Here is an 18,078-nt window from a genome sequence, read left to right as displayed (position 1 = left end):
TCACCAAGTGCTCCTTTGCACAAGGAATATGGGAGCGCCTGAAACAACAATATCTTGGCCTAACCAAGGAAGACATAGAAATAACAAAGGACATGATCCTCCACAACCAAATCCCTGACGGACAGAAGAACAATCCGATTCTTTTGACCATGATGAATGTCGCCAAACACACCATCATCCAAAAGAAGATATCTCTGGACATAGGCGACACATATATACAGGACACAAAACGGTCCACCATTCAAGCCCTGTGGGTCATCATGACAAAAACGAAAAACATAACACAAAAGCATAACACTCCTTTGTCATCTGACATTTCTACTCCTTCTAAACCTCCTCCTACGGTCAGAAGAAAGAAGAACCAGTCGAGATCCACTCTTCAACCGCCCTCTCAGTCGTCCTCGGTGGTAGGGATGACTGATTGCAGCGGTGGATCTCACTAGAACAGTACGGTCGTAGATCATCTTTGAAGAAGATTAGACAGCCAAGGGCGTAACAACCCACCTTTAACCCGTCCCTCTCACTCATCTCCAACGGCCTGATGCCGGAAGAATGATTGCAGCGGGAGATCTTTAACCGTCCCTCTCCGTCATCCCACTCGCTCTGGGATGACAGGATTGCAGCGGCCAATTCCATGATGACTCTGGGGTCAGCGAAAGCTACCCTCCCTCTGGCCGCTCCTCTCTGGCATCTCCGCCAAATGAGGTGTCAGACTGCAGTGGCCCGTTTCCTCCAAACAGGTGCCCTTCTTCAAGCGGGCAACAAGAAGATACACACACATAAACAATTACAAATAAAATTAAAATTAACTCTTTGACAAAACGCGCTAGTTCTTGAGCTTGACCCGCCATCTCCTAGACTGCTCCAAGATCAGCAAGAGGAAAGTTGAGACAGGCAGATCAGCTTGAGGCAGCCACTAACCAAACATTTACATCCACAGATTACCATCTACCGCGGTGGGTCCCTTCGGTCGTAGTGAGTCCCTCGCCTCCCTGGTAGGTATCTTCCATGTAAGTATGGTGTGCCTGCTGAGTGTTTGGGTGTGTGGACGGCTCCCGGAGCGGACGCACTAATGATGAGACAGGAAACAAATCCATTCCATATGGACAATTTGTAAACCTGCAAGATGTAGTGGTATCCATCTTGAACTCTGAGCGTTGCGCGAGAAAAAAAAAAAAAAAAAAAAAAAAAAAAAAAAAAAAATAAGATCAAGTGTAGTATCTGTTCTTCTCAGTTTAATACCTGGGACGCCCAGCATCGCTGGGCTCTTGTATTAAATGTATGTTTGAAGACGGGGTGTCGATTCAAAGCTCGCTTTGTCGCACCCACGGGTTGTCCCGGTATTGCAGTACCTCCGGGTTCGGCCCACATCCCACCTTCGGGTGGGATAAATGAACAATCAATCATTGAAAATGCGAATCATGGCTTTCGTTGTTCGTCGGTCTCATTTCTTGTGTTTTATTGGTCGTCGTGTGTATCATATGTCATTTTCTGTTCATTTTCATTCATTGCGCCGATGTTATCTACTCTCTCGCGTACGTGTGTGTGGTGTTGCAAATTTTTCGCTTGTTGTCGCGTGTTCTGCAATGACTCTCTATTGAATAAAAGTTCCTGTGCTGAGCAATTCAGCCAGCACAGCTGTGCCAATAATGCGACTCACCTTGTCAAACATGTGATGTTCTCCTACGCAGACACAAACTTCTTTTCGTCGCGAGTCGTGAACAAACCAACTGACTGACCGGCCGGCTTCAAGCGGCACGTGACATGCAGAGTCTTGCATTAGTTTAATAAATGTCTTGCATTAGTTTAATAAATGTGAGCAAGCAATGCTCAGAGGGCGACTTACCTTTCAAAGAATAGAATGCGATCACTCATCATATGATAGCATGTATGGCAGCGAATGAAACTGAGCTTTGCTGCAGGCCATTGGCTTGAAATAAAAACAGCATTCTTAAGAAAATTTAGCCCGCTATATATGGCGCTTGGTTAAGCTTCTTCATCATTCTATTTGAATACAAGGTAAGTGCGCCTGAGCATTGTTTGCTCTCATTTTTCAAACTCATACATTGTTCTTTTTCGAAGTAAGTGAGTGATCACAGAAACAGCAGCAGCTGCTGAAGTGTCGTCGAAAGGTTCTGCTCACACACAAAAAAGGCAAACAAAAGCAACGGAGCAAAGCCGAAGAGAATCACGGTCCCAGAAGAGAGATGCTGACAGGCAACCAACTCATACTTACCTGACGAGGGTCTTCACCGTGATCACGTAGGCGGTGGGCCCAGGGCGAGACTTCACCATTGCACTTCGGAGAAGTTGACCTCTGCGATTACCCCAAATGTGGGTAACTCGGTCGTATAATTTCTGTTAGTGGGGACTGCGTTCGCGCTATCCCTTTTTTAACTCATCAACCGAAAGCGAAGAAGAAGAAAAAGCTTTTTCCATCCCCCCCCCCCCGTACAACACATATCAAGCGTTTGGAGACCGAATTGTTGTCTTGTGTCCTGCTGTTGCGAGACCACAAGCTGAAAGCGAAATCATCTGAAAGCTTTTTAAGCGAATCAAAAGCAAGAGGTGAGCGTACTTGCTTCGGCAGTACATATACTAAAATTGGAACGATACAGAGAAGATTAGCATGGCCCCTGCGCAAGGATGACACGCAAAATCGTGAAGCGTTCCATATTTCTTTTAGTCACCGACTGGATGTGCATCCACAGTTCATCGACATGCTTTCTATGCCTTGTCCTTTGCTTGGATGCGACTTGATCGCGTCGTCACGCACGTGGTGTGCCCACGTTGCCAGGCAGTGGAGAACACCAGCCATTCGACAAAGTCGATTTCAAATGCGACCAGGACTGCCGGCCGGCGGACCGAAAGCGCCGCCGCGATGTCTAAACGTCGACGTCGTGGAGCATTGCTTTATCGCTTCTCGGCTCTCAAGAGCTAAGATCAAGTGTAGTATCTGTTCTTCTCAGTTTAATACCTGGGACGCCCAGCATCGCTGGGCTCTTGTATTAAATGTATGTTTGAAGACGGGGTGTCGATTCAAAGCTCGCTTTGTCGCACCCACGGGTTGTCCCGGTATTGCAGTACCTCCGGGTTCGGCCCACATCCCACCTTCGGGTGGGATAAATGAACAATCAATCATTGAAAATGCGAATCATGGCTTTCGTTGTTCGTCGGTCTCATTTCTTGTGTTTTATTGGTCGTCGTGTGTATCATATGTCATTTTCTGTTCATTTTCATTCATTGCGCCGATGTTATCTACTCTCTCGCGTACGTGTGTGTGGTGTTGCAAATTTTTCGCTTGTTGTCGCGTGTTCTGCAATGACTCTCTATTGAATAAAAGTTCCTGTGCTGAGCAATTCAGCCAGCACAGCTGTGCCAATAATGCGACTCACCTTGTCAAACATGTGATGTTCTCCTACGCAGACACAAACTTCTTTTCGTCGCGAGTCGTGAACAAACCAACTGACTGACCGGCCGGCTTCAAGCGGCACGTGACATGCAGAGTCTTGCATTAGTTTAATAAATGTCTTGCATTAGTTTAATAAATGTGAGCAAGCAATGCTCAGAGGGCGACTTACCTTTCAAAGAATAGAATGCGATCACTCATCATATGATAGCATGTATGGCAGCGAATGAAACTGAGCTTTGCTGCAGGCCATTGGCTTGAAATAAAAACAGCATTCTTAAGAAAATTTAGCCCGCTATATATGGCGCTTGGTTAAGCTTCTTCATCATTCTATTTGAATACAAGGTAAGTGCGCCTGAGCATTGTTTGCTCTCATTTTTCAAACTCATACATTGTTCTTTTTCGAAGTAAGTGAGTGATCACAGAAACAGCAGCAGCAGCTGCTGAAGTGTCGTCGAAAGGTTCTGCTCACACACAAAAAAGGCAAACAAAAGCAACGGAGCAAAGCCGAAGAGAATCACGGTCCCAGAAGAGAGATGCTGACAGGCAACCAACTCATACTTACCTGACGAGGGTCTTCACCGTGATCACGTAGGCGGTGGGCCCAGGGCGAGACTTCACCATTGCACTTCGGAGAAGTTGACCTCTGCGATTACCCCAAATGTGGGTAACTCGGTCGTATAATTTCTGTTAGTGGGGACTGCGTTCGCGCTATCCCTTTTTTAACTCATCAACCGAAAGCGAAGAAGAAGAAAAAGCTTTTTCCATCCCCCCCCCCCCGTACAACACATATCAAGCGTTTGGAGACCGAATTGTTGTCTTGTGTCCTGCTGTTGCGAGACCACAAGCTGAAAGCGAAATCATCTGAAAGCTTTTTAAGCGAATCAAAAGCAAGAGGTGAGCGTACTTGCTTCGGCAGTACATATACTAAAATTGGAACGATACAGAGAAGATTAGCATGGCCCCTGCGCAAGGATGACACGCAAAATCGTGAAGCGTTCCATATTTCTTTTAGTCACCGACTGGATGTGCATCCACAGTTCATCGACATGCTTTCTATGCCTTGTCCTTTGCTTGGATGCGACTTGATCGCGTCGTCACGCACGTGGTGTGCCCACGTTGCCAGGCAGTGGAGAACACCAGCCATTCGACAAAGTCGATTTCAAATGCGACCAGGACTGCCGGCCGGCGGACCGAAAGCGCCGCCGCGATGTCTAAACGTCGACGTCGTGGAGCATTGCTTTATCGCTTCTCGGCTCTCAAGAGCTAAGATCAAGTGTAGTATCTGTTCTTCTCAGTTTAATACCTGGGACGCCCAGCATCGCTGGGCTCTTGTATTAAATGTATGTTTGAAGACGGGGTGTCGATTCAAAGCTCGCTTTGTCGCACCCACGGGTTGTCCCGGTATTGCAGTACCTCCGGGTTCGGCCCACATCCCACCTTCGGGTGGGATAAATGAACAATCAATCATTGAAAATGCGAATCATGGCTTTCGTTGTTCGTCGGTCTCATTTCTTGTGTTTTATTGGTCGTCGTGTGTATCATATGTCATTTTCTGTTCATTTTCATTCATTGCGCCGATGTTATCTACTCTCTCGCGTACGTGTGTGTGGTGTTGCAAATTTTTCGCTTGTTGTCGCGTGTTCTGCAATGACTCTCTATTGAATAAAAGTTCCTGTGCTGAGCAATTCAGCCAGCACAGCTGTGCCAATAATGCGACTCACCTTGTCAAACATGTGATGTTCTCCTACGCAGACACAAACTTCTTTTCGTCGCGAGTCGTGAACAAACCAACTGACTGACCGGCCGGCTTCAAGTTTTTTTTTTTTTTTTTTTTTTTTTTTTTTTTTTTTTTGTTTCGCGCAACGCTCAGAGTTCAAGATGGATACCACTACATCTTGCAGGTTTACAAATTGTCCATATGGAATGGATTTGTTTCCTGTCTCATCATTAGTGCGTCCGCTCCGGGAGCCGTCCACACACCCAAACACTCAGCAGGCACACCATACTTACATGGAAGATACCTACCAGGGAGGCGAGGGACTCACTACGACCGAAGGGACCCACCGCGGTAGATGGTAATCTGTGGATGTAAATGTTTGGTTAGTGGCTGCCTCAAGCTGATCTGCCTGTCTCGACTTTCCTCTTGCTGATCTTGGAGCAGTCTAGGAGATGGCGGGTCAAGCTCAAGAACTAGCGCGTTTTGTCAAAGAGTTAATTTTAATTTTATTTGTAATTGTTTATGTGTGTGTATCTTCTTGTTGCCCGCTTGAAGAAGGGCACCTGTTTGGAGGAAACGGGCCACTGCAGTCTGACACCTCATTTGGCGGAGATGCCAGAGAGGAGCGGCCAGAGGGAGGGTAGCTTTCGCTGACCCCAGAGTCATCATGGAATTGGCCGCTGCAATCCTGTCATCCCAGAGCGAGTGGGACGACGGAGAGGGACGAGTTAAAGATCTCCCGCTGCAATCACTCTTCCGGCATCAGGCCGTTGGAGATGAGTGAGAGGGACGGGTTAAAGGTGGGTTGTTACGCCCTTGGCTGTCTAATCTTCTTCAAAGATGATCTACGACCGTACTGTTCTAGTGAGATCCACCGCTGCAATCAGTCATCCCTACCACCGAGGACGACTGAGAGGGCGGTTGAAGAGTAGATCTCGACTGGTTCTTCTTTCTTCTGACCGTAGGAGGAGGTTTAGAAGGAGTAGAAATGTCAGATGACAAAGGAATGTTATGCTTTTGTGTTATGTTTTTCGTTTTTGTCATGATGACCCACAGGGCTTGAATGGTGGACCGTTTTGTGTCCTGTATATATGTGTCGCCTATGTCCAGAGATATCTTCTTTTGGATGATGGTGTGTTTGGCGACATTCATCATGGTCAAAAGAATCGGATTGTTCTTCTGTCCGTCAGGGATTTGGTTGTGGAGGATCATGTCCTTTGTTATTTCTATGTCTTCCTTGGTTAGGCCAAGATATTGTTGTTTCAGGCGCTCCCATATTCCTTGTGCAAAGGAGCACTTGGTGAGGACGTGGGCCACATTGTCTTCTGGTTTTCTGCAGAATTTGCAGTTTGTTTTTCTGTCGGAGTGTATTGATCTATTAAAATCTCCCCATTTGTATCCTCCATGTGCAATCCGAAAGGACATGGAGGATAGGTGAGGTGGAAGGAAGAGTTTGATTCCCTTGTTTTTCAAGAGGATCTCATTCCAAGGAATCTTCTTTCCGTTTTCATCAATCTTGTCAATTTTCTTTTCATTTTGCGTTTTCAGATTGATGTAGATATTTTTGTAGGAAGTGTTTTCCCAGTCGTGTTTCAAGCCTTTGAGTTTGCAAAAGGACTTGAAGATGTCCGCATACATTTCGTTTGGAATTGGGGCATGCGGAATGCTGTTGGAGAACAGATGAGGATTAATGTGTCTCATTCTGTAACTCAAATTGAACATGGCCCATTCGTGCCAGATTTCGGTGGCGTCTTCTAGTGAGAAGAGGTGGCGAATTCTGTCGATGCGGCTTGTTTGAAATTTTGATTGGATGTCCACCATGTTGATGCCTCCATCTTTGACAGGAGGAAACGTCTTGCTTCTCTGGAGCTGTTCGAATGGTGAAGGATACCAGAGGAAGTCGAAGAGGATTTTGTTTAGTTCTTTGATGTGTTGTTTCGTTGGCATCAGCACTCTACTGAGATGCAAAGTGACGGGTACCAAGAGAGTGTTGATGATCGAGATCTTTCCATAGAGGGAGAGTCTTCGTGGTTTGTGGATGTTGGCGATCGTTTGAGTTTTTTTGATGGCGGTCTGCCAGTTCATCTTGTCAAGTTGTGTTTTGTTTGTGCCTAGCCAGATGCCCAGGATCTTGACGTTGTTCAAGATCGCAGCTTCTGGAAAGAGTTGCTGAGCTCTTTGGGCCAGGTCAGGTTTGGACGCCAGGATCTGGGTCTTTCCCTGGTTCACTTTCTGGCCGGACATCGTCTGGTAGATGGCTAGTTCTTTGTTGATTTCCTTGAGAGATGGAATGTCTTTTGTGATGAATGTGGTGTCGTCCGCATATTGCTGGATTTTGATTGTCAGCCTGGAAAAGCGAAAACCGTTGATCAGATGATTTTTCTCTATGCGTCGGGTGAGAACGTCAGCACAGATTATGAAATAGAGCATGCTGAGGGGACAACCCTGTCGTATGCCCCTTTTAACGTTTATTCGTTTTGTTAAAGCTCCATTGATTTCTATTTTGCTTTTTGTTTTGTGGTAAACTAATGACAGGTAATTCATCATTATTGGTTTTACTCCGAGTTTCTTCAAGATTCCATAGAGGAAGGAGTGACTAACTCTATCGAAAGCTTTTTCAAAGTCAGTTATCATGACGTACAAGTCCCTGTGTTGAGTTTGAGAAGCTTCCAGGGCAGCTTGTATATTCATTGTAACATGCTCTATTCTGCGGTTTGGCAGTCCACATTTCTGATTCGGACAAATCAGGTTTGTGATCATGGGTGTGAGTCTGTTGGAGAGGATTTTGCTCAAGATCTTGTAGTCTGTGTTGAGCAGAGAGATCGGTCTCCAATTTTTGAGCTTTTCTTTTTCACCTTTTTTAAAGATTAACTTCACTTTTGCTTCTCTCATTGAGGGAGTCATTGTTTTTCTCAAGTAGCAATTTGTAAGCATCTCTAGAATGTCGTGTTTCAGGAAATGCCAGCATTTTTGGTAGAATAATGAGCCGAGACCATCTGATCCAGGTGCAGAATCCTTATTAAGAGAATCGATGGCGGTTTTTACTTCTTTGAGACTGATCAGCTGTTCCGCTTGTTCAGCTGCGTCTTCCTCAATTTTGGCCTCTCCAAGAATGTTTAAGTAGTTGTTTTGTTGCCAAAAAGCGACTAACAGCAAGCCTTGCTTTCCTCGCTAGAGCGAGCGAGTGAAAGCGACACCGGCCTAACTTTTACCAGCCTTTTTAGATTTTTTTTAAAGTCAGTTAGATAAATAAATAACTAGAAAGTTTAGAAAATAGCCTAAGTCAGCTAGATCAGTGGCCCCCTGCTGGGAACCACTGATCTAGGCGAGTAGTTAGCCTTTTTTCCCTCCCTAGATTTTTTTTGGAGTCAGCCCTTTCCCCTTAAGGGAATTAGCTGATTGCCACGTAGAAAGTAGGTCAGGTGAGAATAGCCAGTTAGCTACAGCGAGTCTAGACAGTACGTGACCAGCTTTTAGGGTGTGGTCAAGACAGAATTTAGCTAAATTTTCCTTCAGAAGGAAAATTTAAAACTTGAAAAGCTTGGACTTTGGTAAGTCTTTGTTAATTCTTATATTTAAAATAACATAAACTAAACACCAGCTATACTCATGGGCGACTCTAAGGCCAACGAGTTTAAATATCAAAGAACCTTGGTTGTGCAAGCATCCAGCCAGTCCTGGCTTGATGTAAGCACTTTCATCAGTTTCTTTATGCAAGATGGCTTCCTTGCAAAGTATGGAAAGGAGCTAAAAGCTGTGCGTGCCAAGAGCCTGCGGCAGCACATTTTCACCGTCACGTTCTCAGCTTCTGAGAACGAAACCAAATCCGTGCTGATGGAACAGCTGGCGCTAGACCATCAGTCACCCGTGACCTATTCACACAAGGAAGTAGGTTACGTGATCAAAGTATGGCGACCGATGCCACCATGCGACGTGATCACATTATATCCAGTGCCAGACGAGTGGCATCTGGATTTAATTAATGAGTTTGCTTGCCAAGCAAACTGGGGAAATGTTTACCAGATGGTTAAAGGTAAACACAAGCAGCACCCCACCATCTGCAACGAGTTTCTGCATGTGTACCTGCAGAACACTAAACTCGCTAACATCCCAGATAAGGTGCAGATGTTTGGTGAATGGATCTCCATCACCAAGCCTGGAGAGGGACATTTGCCACTCTGCCAAATATGCAAAGTCCGGGGCCACCTAACTTCCAAATGCCCCACGAAGCCGAAGAAGACCCAGGCCAACCCACCTCGAGACCGGGAGTCCAAGGCCGACCCACCCCGAGACCGGGCGCCTAGACAACCCAGGAAACAGGGACGCTCGAGAGAATCCATAAACAGAAGCAACGAACTCTTCTGCCAAAGATCAGAGGCCGCTTTCCTTGCGAGACAGGCCGAGAAGTCCAGACCGCGTTTTGCTGCATCCAGACCAAAAAAAACGTATGTGTCAGATTCGTCGCCAACCAGGCAGCAGCTCGCCTGTCATGTGTGCCGATCAACAGGCCGACACAAACCTGGTTGCAATGCAAGAGAAAAGTTCAGGGAAAAGAGTAGGAAGAGAAAGAACCCCCCCACGAGCGACGATGGCTTTATCACCGTGGGCAAAGGAGGGAAACACAACCCCAAAACCTCCATGCGCAGCATCTTCTCATCAGATGCTGAGATAGTGGATAAGCCCATGTCCAACACAGAGTCCAAGACATCGACTCCAAAAGAACCCTTGCTAAAGCGGAGATCGATTGCCCAACCAGCATCTCCCAGGACGACGAATCCCAGAGACCACGACGCATCCCACGCCAGCTCCAAGGATGCGTCGGTCTCAGTTGACAATGACAACTCGTCAACTGACTCGGAGTCCGTTTCTTCGAGAGAGTCTACGCGGGCTGAACTGACCGGGACCTCTCCTCTCCATCGAAATGTCTTCAGTTCGGTGGATGAGCTCACGGACTCAGACGGCGTCCCATCCAACTACACGGTCTAGTCCAAAACTCTTAAACTTTAATCTGCTTTTTCTCTATCTATAATCATGTTCACAGATACGGAGAGTGACGATTCGGACGCCGGACTGGGCAACCTCAAGGTTGGCTCAATGAACATCAACGGAATATCCAAGAAATTGCGAGATGTCAAACAGTTCTTTACATCTCACAGACTCTCTGTACTGGCAATTCAGGAAACACACAGAATCCCCACCGATCAACTCGAGACGTGGGCTCAACATAACAATTACATAACATATACAAACATAGAACCTGATAGAACCCCCTTCTATGCAGGGACAATGTTCATCGTAAAGAAGGACATACACGATAGGTCCGAAATCACACATCACACAATAGTACAAAATCGAATACATCACCTCAACATCAAATGTGGTAAAAATAACATAAACATATTCAATGCATACCTTCCGCAGAGCAACGGAGAGAGAAAGTCATGCTTTGAACTGCTCTCCGAGGCTATGCTGGAATATGAACATCAACATGTGGTCTTACTTGGTGATTTTAACGTGATCCTTGATCCGTTGGACACTGCTAAGCCGCAATTTTTCTTCACTACACCGGATAAAACAGCACTTAGAACATTAATACATCATAACCAATTGACAGACATATTCAGACAAGAATATCCTTACAAAAGACTGTTCACGCGCCAAAACCACAACAGTAAGACCAGGATAGATAGAATATACATAAATGAACATGCACTTGAAAATTATCATAACATCAAACATGAATACTTCACATCATCAGACCACTGCACATTACCAATAATTCATCTAAAATATCAACAACACACCAAATGGGGTGAATATTCATACAAAATCAATAACAGCATATTAGAATATGCTCACGTCATAACAGAGCTCGAAACGGCTTGGGAAAACTGGACCATAAACGTACCACAAATAGAACCACCAGACATGCTTATAAGGTGGGATCATGGCAAGAAAATGTTGAAAAATCGACTGATTGAACTCTCGCAAGATGTCGCACTCAAGCGTAGAGAAGATTACAATCAAGCGAAAAATATGCTCCACACTCTGGACGCTCATCCAGACCACGTCCTGGAAGATCGTCGCCCGGAATTCTTGGAGAAAATCAACAACTTCTACGATTATAAAGCAGTCGGATCGCAAATCAGATCCAGAACTATCCCAACTAGCGATGAAGAACCATCTAAAAGCTTCTTCAAAGCAGAGGAACAAAATTGTAAAAGTACCTCTATCACTGAGATACACGACGCAAACAACACAACACTCACCAAGAAAGAAGACATTCTCAAAGAAGTACACAGCTTCTACCACTCCCTATGGGGTGTAAAAGACAACATAAACTCTCAAGAACAAAACAACTACTTAAACATTCTTGGAGAGGCCAAAATTGAGGAAGACGCAGCTGAACAAGCGGAACAGCTGATCAGTCTCAAAGAAGTAAAAACCGCCATCGATTCTCTTAATAAGGATTCTGCACCTGGATCAGATGGTCTCGGCTCATTATTCTACCAAAAATGCTGGCATTTCCTGAAACACGACATTCTAGAGATGCTTACAAATTGCTACTTGAGAAAAACAATGACTCCCTCAATGAGAGAAGCAAAAGTGAAGTTAATCTTTAAAAAAGGTGAAAAAGAAAAGCTCAAAAATTGGAGACCGATCTCTCTGCTCAACACAGACTACAAGATCTTGAGCAAAATCCTCTCCAACAGACTCACACCCATGATCACAAACCTGATTTGTCCGAATCAGAAATGTGGACTGCCAAACCGCAGAATAGAGCATGTTACAATGAATATACAAGCTGCCCTGGAAGCTTCTCAAACTCAACACAGGGACTTGTACGTCATGATAACTGACTTTGAAAAAGCTTTCGATAGAGTTAGTCACTCCTTCCTCTATGGAATCTTGAAGAAACTCGGAGTAAAACCAATAATGATGAATTACCTGTCATTAGTTTACCACAAAACAAAAAGCAAAATAGAAATCAATGGAGCTTTAACAAAACGAATAAACGTTAAAAGGGGCATACGACAGGGTTGTCCCCTCAGCATGCTCTATTTCATAATCTGTGCTGACGTTCTCACCCGACGCATAGAGAAAAATCATCTGATCAACGGTTTTCGCTTTTCCAAGCTGACAATCAAAATCCAGCAATATGCGGACGACACCACATTCATCACAAGAGACATTCCATCTCTCAAGGAAATCAACAAAGAACTAGCCATCTACCAGACGATGTCCGGCCAGAAAGTGAACCAGGGAAAGACCCAGATCCTGGCGTCCAAACCTGACCTGGCCCAAAGAGCTCAGCAACTCTTTCCAGAAGCTGCGATCTTGAACAACGTCAAGATCCTGGGCATCTGGCTAGGCACAAACAAAACACAACTTGACAAGATGAACTGGCAGACCGCCATCAAAAAAACTCAAACGATCGCCAACATCCACAAACCACGAAGACTCTCCCTCTATGGAAAGATCTCGATCATCAACACTCTCTTGGTACCCGTCACTTTGCATCTCAGTAGAGTGCTGATGCCAACGAAACAACACATCAAAGAACTAAACAAAATCCTCTTCGACTTCCTCTGGTATCCTTCACCATTCGAACAGCTCCAGAGAAGCAAGACGTTTCCTCCTGTTAAAGATGGAGGCATCAACATGGTGGACATCCAATCAAAATTTCAAACAAGCCGCATCGACAGAATTCGCCACCTCTTCTCACTAGAAGACGCCACCGAAATCTGGCACGAATGGGCCATGTTCAATTTGAGTTACAGAATGAGACACATTAATCCTCATCTGTTCTCCAACAGCATTCCGCATGCCCCAATTCCAAACGAAATGTATGCGGACATCTTCAAGTCCTTTTGCAAACTCAAAGGCTTGAAACACGACTGGGAAAACACTTCCTACAAAAATATCTACATCAATCTGAAAACGCAAAATGAAAAGAAAATTGACAAGATTGATGAAAACGGAAAGAAGATTCCTTGGAATGAGATCCTCTTGAAAAACAAGGGAATCAAACTCTTCCTTCCACCTCACCTATCCTCCATGTCCTTTCGGATTGCACATGGAGGATACAAATGGGGAGATTTTAATAGATCAATACACTCCGACAGAAAAACAAACTGCAAATTCTGCAGAAAACCAGAAGACAATGTGGCCCACGTCCTCACCAAGTGCTCCTTTGCACAAGGAATATGGGAGCGCCTGAAACAACAATATCTTGGCCTAACCAAGGAAGACATAGAAATAACAAAGGACATGATCCTCCACAACCAAATCCCTGACGGACAGAAGAACAATCCGATTCTTTTGACCATGATGAATGTCGCCAAACACACCATCATCCAAAAGAAGATATCTCTGGACATAGGCGACACATATATACAGGACACAAAACGGTCCACCATTCAAGCCCTGTGGGTTATCATGACAAAAACGAAAAACATAACACAAAAGCATAACATTCCTTTGTCATCTGACATTTCTACTCCTTCCAAACCTCCTCCTACGGTCAGAAGAAAGAAGAACCAGTCGAGATCCACTCTTCAACCGCCCTCTCAGTCGTCCTCGGTGGTAGGGATGACTGATTGCAGCGGTGGATCTCACTAGAACAGTACGGTCGTAGATCATCTTTGAAGAAGATTAGACAGCCAAGGGCGTAACAACCCACCTTTAACCCGTCCCTCTCACTCATCTCCAACGGCCTGATGCCGGAAGAGTGATTGCAGCGGGAGATCTTTAACCGTCCCTCTCCGTCGTCCCACTCGCTCTGGGATGACAGGATTGCAGCGGCCCATTCCAAGACGACTCTGGGGTCAGCGAAAGCTACCCTCCCTCTGGCCGCTCCTCTCTGGCATCTCCGCCAAATGAGGTGTCAGACTGCGGTGGCCCGTTTTCTCCAAACAGGTGCCCTTCTTGAAGCGGGCAACAAGAAGATACACACACACAAACAATTTCAAATAAAATTAAAATTAACTCTCTACCAAAATGCGCTAGTTCTTGAGCTTGACCCGCCTTCTCCTAGACTGCTCCAAGATCAGCAAGAGGAAAGTTGAGACAGGCAGATCAGCTTGAGGCAGCCACTAACCAAACATTTACATCCACAGATTACCATCTACCGCGGTGGGTCCCTTCGGTCGTAGTGAGTCCCTCGCCTCCCTGGTAGGTATCTTCCATGTAAGTATGGTGTGCCTGCTGAGTGTTTGGGTGTGTGGACGGCTCCCGGAGCGGACGCACTAATGATGAGACAGGAAACAAATCCATTCCATATGGACAATTTGTAAACCTGCAAGATGTAGTGGTATCCATCTTGAACTCTGAGCGTTGCGCGAAAAAAAAAAAAAAAAAAAAAAAAAAAAAAAAAAAAAAAAAAAAAATAAGATCAAGTGTAGTATCTGTTCTTCTCAGTTTAATACCTGGGACGCCCAGCATCGCTGGGCTCTTGTATTAAATGTATGTTTGAAGACGGGGTGTCGATTCAAAGCTCGCTTTGTCGCACCCACGGGTTGTCCCGGTATTGCAGTACCTCCGGGTTCGGCCCACATCCCACCTTCGGGTGGGATAAATGAACAATCAATCATTGAAAATGCGAATCATGGCTTTCGTTGTTCGTCGGTCTCATTTCTTGTGTTTTATTGGTCGTCTTTTTTTTTTTTTTTTTTTTTTTTTTTTTTTTTTTTTTTTTCGCGCAACGCTCAGAGTTCAAGATGGATACCACTACATCTTGCAGGTTTACAAATTGTCCATATGGAATGGATTTGTTTCCTGTCTCATCATTAGTGCGTCCGCTCCGGGAGCCGTCCACACACCCAAACACTCAGCAGGCACACCATACTTACATGGAAGATACCTACCAGGGAGGCGAGGGACTCACTACGACCGAAGGGACCCACCGCGGTAGATGGTAATCTGTGGATGTAAATGTTTGGTTAGTGGCTGCCTCAAGCTGATCTGCCTGTCTCGACTTTCCTCTTGCTGATCTTGGAGCAGTCTAGGAGATGGCGGGTCAAGCTCAAGAACTAGCGCGTTTTGTCAAAGAGTTAATTTTAATTTTATTTGTGATTGTTTATGTGTGTGTATCTTCTTGTTGCCCGCTTGAAGAAGGGCACCTGTTTGGAGGAAACGGGCCACTGCAGTCTGACACCTCATTTGGCGGAGATGCCAGAGAGGAGCGGCCAGAGGGAGGGTAGCTTTCGCTGACCCCAGAGTCATCATGGAATTGGCCGCTGCAATCCTGTCATCCCAGAGCGAGTGGGACGACGGAGAGGGACGGTTAAAGATCTCCCGCTGCAATCACTCTTCCGGCATCAGGCCGTTGGAGATGAGTGAGAGGGACGGGTTAAAGGTGGGTTGTTACGCCCTTGGCTGTCTAATCTTCTTCAAAGATGATCTACGACCGTACTGTTCTAGTGAGATCCACCGCTGCAATCAGTCATCCCTACCACCGAGGACGACTGAGAGGGCGGTTGAAGAGTGGATCTCGACTGGTTCTTCTTTCTTCTGACCGTAGGAGGAGGTTTAGAAGGAGTAGAAATGTCAGATGACAAAGGAATGTTATGCTTTTGTGTTATGTTTTTCGTTTTTGTCATGATGACCCACAGGGCTTGAATGGTGGACCGTTTTGTGTCCTGTATATATGTGTCGCCTATGTCCAGAGATATCTTCTTTTGGATGATGGTGTGTTTGGCGACATTCATCATGGTCAAAAGAATCGGATTGTTCTTCTGTCCGTCAGGGATTTGGTTGTGGAGGATCATGTCCTTTGTTATTTCTATGTCTTCCTTGGTTAGGCCAAGATATTGTTGTTTCAGGCGCTCCCATATTCTTTGTGCAAAGGAGCACTTGGTGAGGACGTGGGCCACATTGTCTTCTGGTTTTCTGCAGAATTTGCAGTTTGTTTTTCTGTCGGAGTGTATTGATCTATTAAAATCTCCCCATTTGTATCCTCCATGTGCAATCCGAAAGGACATGGAGGATAGGTGAGGTGGAAGGAAGAGTTTGATTCCCTTGTTTTTCAAGAGGATCTCATTCCAAGGAATCTTCTTTCCGTTTTCATCAATCTTGTCAATTTTCTTTTCATTTTGCGTTTTCAGATTGATGTAGATATTTTTGTAGGAAGTGTTTTCCCAGTCGTGTTTCAAGCCTTTGAGTTTGCAAAAGGACTTGAAGATGTCCGCATACATTTCGTTTGGAATTGGGGCATGCGGAATGCTGTTGGAGAACAGATGAGGATTAATGTGTCTCATTCTGTAACTCAAATTGAACATGGCCCATTCGTGCCAGATTTCGGTGGCGTCTTCTAGTGAGAAGAGGTGGCGAATTCTGTCGATGCGGCTTGTTTGAAATTTTGATTGGATGTCCACCATGTTGATGCCTCCATCTTTAACAGGAGGAAACGTCTTGCTTCTCTGGAGCTGTTCGAATGGTGAAGGATACCAGAGGAAGTCGAAGAGGATTTTGTTTAGTTCTTTGATGTGTTGTTTCGTTGGCATCAGCACTCTACTGAGATGCAAAGTGACGGGTACCAAGAGAGTGTTGATGATCGAGATCTTTCCATAGAGGGAGAGTCTTCGTGGTTTGTGGATGTTGGCGATCGTTTGAGTTTTTTTGATGGCGGTCTGCCAGTTCATCTTGTCAAGTTGTGTTTTGTTTGTGCCTAGCCAGATGCCCAGGATCTTGACGTTGTTCAAGATCGCAGCTTCTGGAAAGAGTTGCTGAGCTCTTTGGGCCAGGTCAGGTTTGGACGCCAGGATCTGGGTCTTTCCCTGGTTCACTTTCTGGCCGGACATCGTCTGGTAGATGGCTAGTTCTTTGTTGATTTCCTTGAGAGATGGAATGTCTCTTGTGATGAATGTGGTGTCGTCCGCATATTGCTGGATTTTGATTGTCAGCTTGGAAAAGCGAAAACCGTTGATCAGATGATTTTTCTCTATGCGTCGGGTGAGAACGTCAGCACAGATTATGAAATAGAGCATGCTGAGGGGACAACCCTGTCGTATGCCCCTTTTAACGTTTATTCGTTTTGTTAAAGCTCCATTGATTTCTATTTTGCTTTTTGTTTTGTGGTAAACTAATGACAGGTAATTCATCATTATTGGTTTTACTCCGAGTTTCTTCAAGATTCCATAGAGGAAGGAGTGACTAACTCTATCGAAAGCTTTTTCAAAGTCAGTTATCATGACGTACAAGTCCCTGTGTTGAGTTTGAGAAGCTTCCAGGGCAGCTTGTATATTCATTGTAACATGCTCTATTCTGCGGTTTGGCAGTCCACATTTCTGATTCGGACAAATCAGGTTTGTGATCATGGGTGTGAGTCTGTTGGAGAGGATTTTGCTCAAGATCTTGTAGTCTGTGTTGAGCAGAGAGATCGGTCTCCAATTTTTGAGCTTTTCTTTTTCACCTTTTTTAAAGATTAACTTCACTTTTGCTTCTCTCATTGAGGGAGTCATTGTTTTTCTCAAGTAGCAATTTGTAAGCATCTCTAGAATGTCGTGTTTCAGGAAATGCCAGCATTTTTGGTAGAATAATGAGCCGAGACCATCTGATCCAGGTGCAGAATCCTTGTTAAGAGAATCGATGGCGGTTTTTACTTCTTTGAGACTGATCAGCTGTTCCGCTTGTTCAGCTGCGTCTTCCTCAATTTTGGCCTCTCCAAGAATGTTTAAGTAGTTGTTTTGTTCTTGAGAGTTTATGTTGTCTTTTACACCCCATAGGGAGTGGTAGAAGCTGTGTACTTCTTTGAGAATGTCTTCTTTCTTGGTGAGTGTTGTGTTGTTTGCGTCGTGTATCTCAGTGATAGAGGTACTTTTACAATTTTGTTCCTCTGCTTTGAAGAAGCTTTTAGATGGTTCTTCATCGCTAGTTGGGATAGTTCTGGATCTGATTTGCGATCCGACTGCTTTATAATCGTAGAAGTTGTTGATTTTCTCCAAGAATT

The 18,078-nt window shown here is 45.1% G+C and overlaps 6 non-coding genes and 2 pseudogenes across 6 annotated transcripts; all 8 read left to right on the top strand.

The window, feature by feature from the left end:
• Nucleotides 1–1,200: 1,200 nt before the first annotated feature.
• On the top strand, nt 1,201–1,374 carry LOC145772903 (U2 spliceosomal RNA; annotated as a pseudogene).
• An 854-nt stretch (nt 1,375–2,228) lies between these two features.
• LOC145773418 (U1 spliceosomal RNA) lies at nt 2,229–2,391 on the top strand. Its single transcript, XR_014289801.1, has one exon. It is a non-coding gene; the product is annotated as a U1 spliceosomal RNA (small nuclear RNA).
• Nucleotides 2,392–2,574: 183 nt separating this feature from the next.
• On the top strand, nt 2,575–2,681 carry LOC145772938 (U6 spliceosomal RNA). Its single transcript, XR_014289364.1, has one exon. It is a non-coding gene; the product is annotated as a U6 spliceosomal RNA (small nuclear RNA).
• A 234-nt stretch (nt 2,682–2,915) lies between these two features.
• LOC145773526 (U2 spliceosomal RNA) lies at nt 2,916–3,109 on the top strand. The gene has a single exon (XR_014289901.1). It is a non-coding gene; the product is annotated as a U2 spliceosomal RNA (small nuclear RNA).
• An 857-nt stretch (nt 3,110–3,966) lies between these two features.
• LOC145773417 (U1 spliceosomal RNA) lies at nt 3,967–4,129 on the top strand. Its single transcript, XR_014289800.1, has one exon. It is a non-coding gene; the product is annotated as a U1 spliceosomal RNA (small nuclear RNA).
• A 183-nt stretch (nt 4,130–4,312) lies between these two features.
• On the top strand, nt 4,313–4,419 carry LOC145772937 (U6 spliceosomal RNA). Its single transcript, XR_014289363.1, has one exon. It is a non-coding gene; the product is annotated as a U6 spliceosomal RNA (small nuclear RNA).
• Nucleotides 4,420–4,653: 234 nt separating this feature from the next.
• Nucleotides 4,654–4,847, top strand: LOC145773525 (U2 spliceosomal RNA). The gene has a single exon (XR_014289900.1). It is a non-coding gene; the product is annotated as a U2 spliceosomal RNA (small nuclear RNA).
• Nucleotides 4,848–14,515: 9,668 nt separating this feature from the next.
• Nucleotides 14,516–14,689, top strand: LOC145772902 (U2 spliceosomal RNA; annotated as a pseudogene).
• The last annotated feature ends 3,389 nt before the right edge of the window (nt 14,690–18,078 follow it).

This window comes from Aplidium turbinatum, chromosome 6 (assembly GCF_918807975.1).
Source record: "Aplidium turbinatum chromosome 6, kaAplTurb1.1, whole genome shotgun sequence".
NCBI classification, from domain to species: domain Eukaryota; kingdom Metazoa; phylum Chordata; class Ascidiacea; order Aplousobranchia; family Polyclinidae; genus Aplidium; species Aplidium turbinatum.
The sequence above is the reverse complement of the archived record's forward strand: the minus strand, read 5'-3'. Positions and strand labels throughout refer to the sequence as shown.